Source organism: Vitis vinifera, chromosome 13 (assembly GCF_030704535.1).
Source record: "Vitis vinifera cultivar Pinot Noir 40024 chromosome 13, ASM3070453v1".
NCBI lineage: Eukaryota > Viridiplantae > Streptophyta > Magnoliopsida > Vitales > Vitaceae > Vitis > Vitis vinifera.
In genome coordinates, this window is record NC_081817.1 from 26,864,034 (window position 1) to 26,870,033 (window position 6,000).

Sequence of the window (6,000 nt, forward strand, 5' to 3'; positions counted from 1 at the left end):
CTTTTCCCCTCATTCTCTCACTTCCCGTATCACTCATTTTCCATTATTATTATTATTATTATTATTATTATTATTATTATTATTATTATTATTATTATTACTTTTCTTTATTTTTCTTCATTTGGTTTTGATTTGGTTTTAATAGCAGTTGTAGTTTATGAAATTTGAATTATTGGATTAATATGTAATTTGGGTTAATTTGATGGATTATTTTGAAATTTGTTAATTTGGGTTTGTGGTTTTATTGTATTTGGTGATTAATTTGGGATATTTGGATTATATCAATTGCATATTATTTATTTGGACTTAGACCTATTGTTAATTGGTTATTTGTTTAGGCTTATTGGATTGAGTTTAATATATTGTTTCATTTGACTATGTATATTATTAATGTGAGTTTGTTAATTGATATGAATTTTGGGCCCACAATGTGGGTGAGATTCGTTGGATGATTTGAATATTTGATGTGGGCTTGACCAATTCGAACTATTTAATTTGGACATGGGACAATTGTGATGTATATTAAATTAGGTTTGAATTATGAGATATTAAATTTATGTCTAATTGAATTTATTTTAGTTTATCATGTTTTAGGTTTGATTAATTGAACTTATATTTTGACTATTAATTTGGAAACTTTAAGTTAGGATCTGAGATATGTAAGATATTTTTGTTGAACTATATTAGTTAATTTGGGTATATTTTTTTAATCGGTGAAATTTATTGGGCTAATTTGAAGTTTGAATTTGGGTTTGAATATCCATTGTGAATTTTATACATTTTTAAATATTTACATTTGTATTGTTTTTGCTTTTGCATGGGCTCATTCTACAATCTTATTGGCTGAGTACGAATTGATGACACGTGGAGTTTGTTGTAAGTTTATTTGGGTACATATTTTATTTCTTACTTTTATTTGGTTTTATTTTTATTAGTTCTTATAAATATTCGTTCGTATATATTTATTGAGTGTGTATAGAATTGGACATCGAACAAACTAGAAATTTTGTTTAAATGAGAGGAAGAATTCAATAAATGTATTTTGATAAAACAATAATTTTAAAATATTATTTTTAATAAAAGAAAGTTTTTTTTATCATTTATAAAAATTCATAAAAATGTATTTAGAAAAATCCAAAATAGAATTCGAAAAATTGTTTTTAATAACATTGTCCGAAAATTTCTTTGTTTAACAAAAATTGTCCAAAATTTGTTTTGTAAATAAAGTTATCCCAAAAATTAATTTTTAATAAAATTGTCTAAAAATATTTTTTCAAATGAATTATTTTTCTTTAATTAAAATAGGAGTAAAAGTGTTTTTCAGAAATAGAGGATTTAAATCTTTGTTTTTCTTTTATTAATTGAAATTTCTTTTGCAAATAAAGTTATGTCATTTTAAATAATTTGTAAAAATCACTTTTTTAAATGAAAATGAATCTAAATACTTTTGTAAATAAAATTGTAAAAATTCATTATTTTCTAGTAAAAGCAAGTAAAAATAATTTATGTGCCCAAATTAAAATTTCGTAATAAGTTCTTTTGATACAATAAGTGTAAATAGTTTTTTTGAAAATTGAATACAAATGAAATTGAGAAAATAAACTGATTATTTTTTGTAAGTAAATAAATTAAAATCATCAATTCAAAATCATTTTTTATAAAATCCTTTGAAATTTCTTGGAAACTATTTTTTTTTTATTTAGTTCAATAAATCATTTTTTGCATAATTCTCTTGTCATTTATTTTGTGTATTTTTGTAATTAGATTTCATCATTATCTTTTATATGTATTGATTTTCACCATAATTTGTACATTGATTATTTTTCTTGGTATCCATAATTAATTAATTAATTACCACAATTTCCTTAATTTGTTTAGTAAATGTCGTATGTATACGGGCTTAGAGGGGTGCTACAGCTCACCATCGTACCTTCCCAATAAGTAACCTGACCCCCAGACCCAAACTTAGTTTTTTATAGACCTATTTTTCCTTCAGGAGTCACACTTAGGGTTTTCTTTCTTATTTTGTCTTTCCCTTAAAAAAAATAAAACAAAAATAAGTGGTTACTCCAAGTCTTTTTCTAAAAATCACATTTTCACCCAATAAAATAAAAAACGAGTTTCGTCATCGAGTAGGAACGTATCAAGCAAAATACGGGGTCCACAAAATAGCGACTCCACTGGGCACCTTTTTTTAGAGGGTCAAACTTGAACTCAAGTTGAGAGGAATGTGGTGTTTGATTGGTCGATCAGTGGATACACCTCTCTACGTGTCTTTGTATGATTGGTTGTTGATTACACATTGAGAGCTTTGATATGTTTATCTGTGATACATGATTAGCTGTTATGTTCATTTGTGATGTTGACATGTTGATTACATCAATTGATTCTTTTACCTACGTTAGCATAGTGACTCTTCTTGTTGTATGATTATCTTGCTTTCCTGGACATGTATATTCTCATTTTTGTATATCTCATTCATTTTGGCATGATTGATTTTATTTGTTGTATATTATATTGTTTATCTCGACATATTGTCTATTCTTGTTATATTCCTATCTTGCTTATCATATTCTTGCCTAGCTTGTGTGTAGATATGAGTGATATACATGTTATTTGCATGACTGCTTGGTGCATGACTGTTATTCTTTTATGTGATGCATGTATTGCTTGTCTATGTGGGACACACATCTATCTCCTTACCTCCAACTCCCTAGACTCGGTCGACCTTGTTTCACTTGATCTCGTATTTGATATGAGACTTGTTACTTTGTTTGCTCTTCGACCGAGCTAGTGATTAGGAATAGGGTCTAGCGACGGGCTATATCGATGTTTGGGAGCATTTTGGAGGAGGATGACACGTTGATGTTGATTGGAGTCCGATCTTTGAAGACCTGTATAGCCTAGAGCTAGGTTTCATGGATATTTGTGTGATCGGTGTGTTTCTTTTTTCTACTTTAGCTTCATAAGATTTTCGGATGCACCCACGCCACTCACCGTGATCTTTAGTCGACTACTGAGTGTTGAGAGTTTTGAGAGGTTTCACCATAGAAAACCCCCTGGGATGTCGAGGTAGTGCATGTGTGGAGGTGATAACCACCTTGCATGGAAGCACCCTGTCTCTTCAGAGACGTGCAGAGGGTTGCGTCGGAGGGTGTGATCGCTTCTGCTAGGGATCTTTTAAAGTCCACCCTTATCATTTTAGAGCCACCTTGACCTCGTAGGTTGAGCCGTAGATCCTTCGATTAGGACTCCCTCCCTACACGTGGATGCATCTAAGGGCCTTCAAAGCCTCTTTGGTCATAGTTTGGATTCAATATTCCCTCTTTTAGTCTCCAGTTGAGAGTGTACTAAGATCAGTACGAGTTTGAGTTACAGTCAGAAAACCCTTCTACACTTTGATGCTTTGCTCATTCCAGTTCAAACTAACATTTCTTCCATGTTTTCACTATGCATACCATATCTCATGCTTCATGCTCTTTGGGATTGGTTTTTCATTCTCAGTGTGGATTTACCATCTTAGGTCAAAGTAGAGGGGAACTTATTTCACTTTTTTCGAGAGATCAGACATGGATTAGCGGGTTGTCACAGTTGATCAACTCACGATCACCATGGCTTCTATTCAGGAGGCCTTGGCCAATCTCAGACAATAGATAGACAGTCGGTAGAGTAGACAACTTATAGTTCAGGATGAGACACCTTATGATTCATTGCCACCTTATCTATTACATGGTCATTCTGAGGTTGCCTCACCTGTAGTAGTACAGACCACAATCCTTGAGGATATGCATGCATGGATCATATTGAGCAGCAAATCAGGCAGTTAAGGGTATCTGACAGTTCATCAGCTTGAGATGATCTTGATAGTATACCAATGGCCAATCTATCGGCCAAGTTCAGGATGCTTGGCATTGAGAGGTACACGGGCGTTGGTTGTCCATGTACTCATCTTCGACTCTACAATACTGTGATCAAGGCCCATGGGTTAAACGAGTCACGGATGATCATGTTTCCTTTATCTTTGTGTGGCGCAGCCCAACATTAGTTCGCATCTTTGGAGTCCTCGCGACGCGGGACATGAGATGACCTAGCTTAGGAGTTTCTGTGACAGTTTTCATTTAGTACTGTCGTAGATGTGTCGAGGAGAGAGCTTGAGGGTTTCAGACAGAGATCAAATGAGTCCATTTCTTCCTTCATCTCTCGCTGGTGGGGGAAAATATCAGAGATTGTTAATTGACCATTATAGAAAGGTGACTTAGTCTTGAGGGTCATCAAAGGATTGATTAGAGATCCTAGAGGAAAGTTCAGACCCAGCTGGAGCGAACCTTATTTCATCAGGGAGTTGACCCCAGAAAGCGCTTCATGGTTGATGGATTTAGATGGAAACCAATTCTCGGAGCCGACTAATGTGGATCAGCTAAAGAGGTACTATGTTTGAGACCATGGTCACAGGATGGGTGGCCATCATTTCGGTTAGCCATATACCTTGTTATTCCATTTTGATATATAGTCCGTTGCTAGCCCATTGAGCCTCGCATGCACATTATAGTCTTTCTTTCTTATCGCCTTCCTCACATTTTTCACACCGGGATAAGGGCCCTTTAGTGTATGCATTCATTGTTTGGGAGTTCTATGAACTTTAGACCTAGGGGCGCATTCTTCTCATTATCTTTCCTCATCACTGCATCACTGCATTCCATCGTATCTCATTGGTTGTGGGTTTTGGCCAATTCGAACTATTTAATTTGGACATGGGACAATTGTGATGTATATTAAATTAGGTTTGAATTATGATATATTAAATTTATGTCTAATTGAATTTATTTTAGTTTATCATGTTTTAGGTTTGATTAATTGAACTTATATTTTGGCTATTAATTTGAAAACTTTAGGTTAGGATCTGAGATATGTGAGATATTTTTGTTGAACTATATTTGTTAATTTGGGTATATTTTTTTAATCAGTGACATTTATTGGGCTAATTTGAAGTTTGAATTTGGGCTTCAATATCCATTGTGAATTTTATACATTTTTAAATATTTACATTTGTGTTATTTTTGCTTTTGCATGGGCTCATTCTACAATCTTGTTGGTTGAGTACGAATTGATGACACATGGAGCTTGTTATAAGTTTATTTGGGTACATATTTTATTTCTCACTTTTATTTGGTTTTATTTTTATTAGTTTTTGTAAATATTCATTCGTATGTATTTATTGAGTGTGTACAAAATTGGACATCGAACAAATTAGAAATTTTGTTTAAATGAGACGAAGAATTCAGTAAATGTATTTTGATAAAACAATAATTTTAAAATATTATTTTTAATAAAAGAAAGTTTTTTTATCATTTATAAAAATTCATAAAAATGTATTTAGAAAAATCCAAAATAGAATTCGAAAAATTGTTTTTAATAACATTGCCCGAAAATTTCTTTGTTTAACAAAAATTGTCCAAAATTTGTTTTGTAAATAAAGTTGTCCCAAAAATTAATTTTTAATAAAATTGTCTAAAAATATTTTTTCAAATGAATTATTTTTCTTTAATTAAAATGGGAGTAAAAGTGTTTTTTAGAAATAGAGGATTTAAATCTTTGTTTTTCTTTTTTTAATTGAAATTTATTTTGCAAATAAAGTTATGTCATTTTAAATAATTTGTAAAAATCACTTTTTTAAATAAAAATGAATCTAAATACTTTTGTAAATAAAATTATAAAAATTCATTATTTTCTAGTAAAAGCAAGTAAAAATAATTTTTGTGCCCAACTTGAAATTTCGTAATAAGTTCTTTTGATACAATAAGTGTAAATAGTTTTTTTGAAAATTGAATACAAATGAAATTGAGAAAATAAACTGATTATTTTTTGTAAGTAAATAAATTAAAATCATCAATTCAAAATCATTTTTTATAAAATCCTTTGAAATTTCTTGGAAACTATTTTTTTTTTTATTTAGTTCAATAAATCATTTTTTGCATAATTCTCTTGTCATTTATTTTGTAT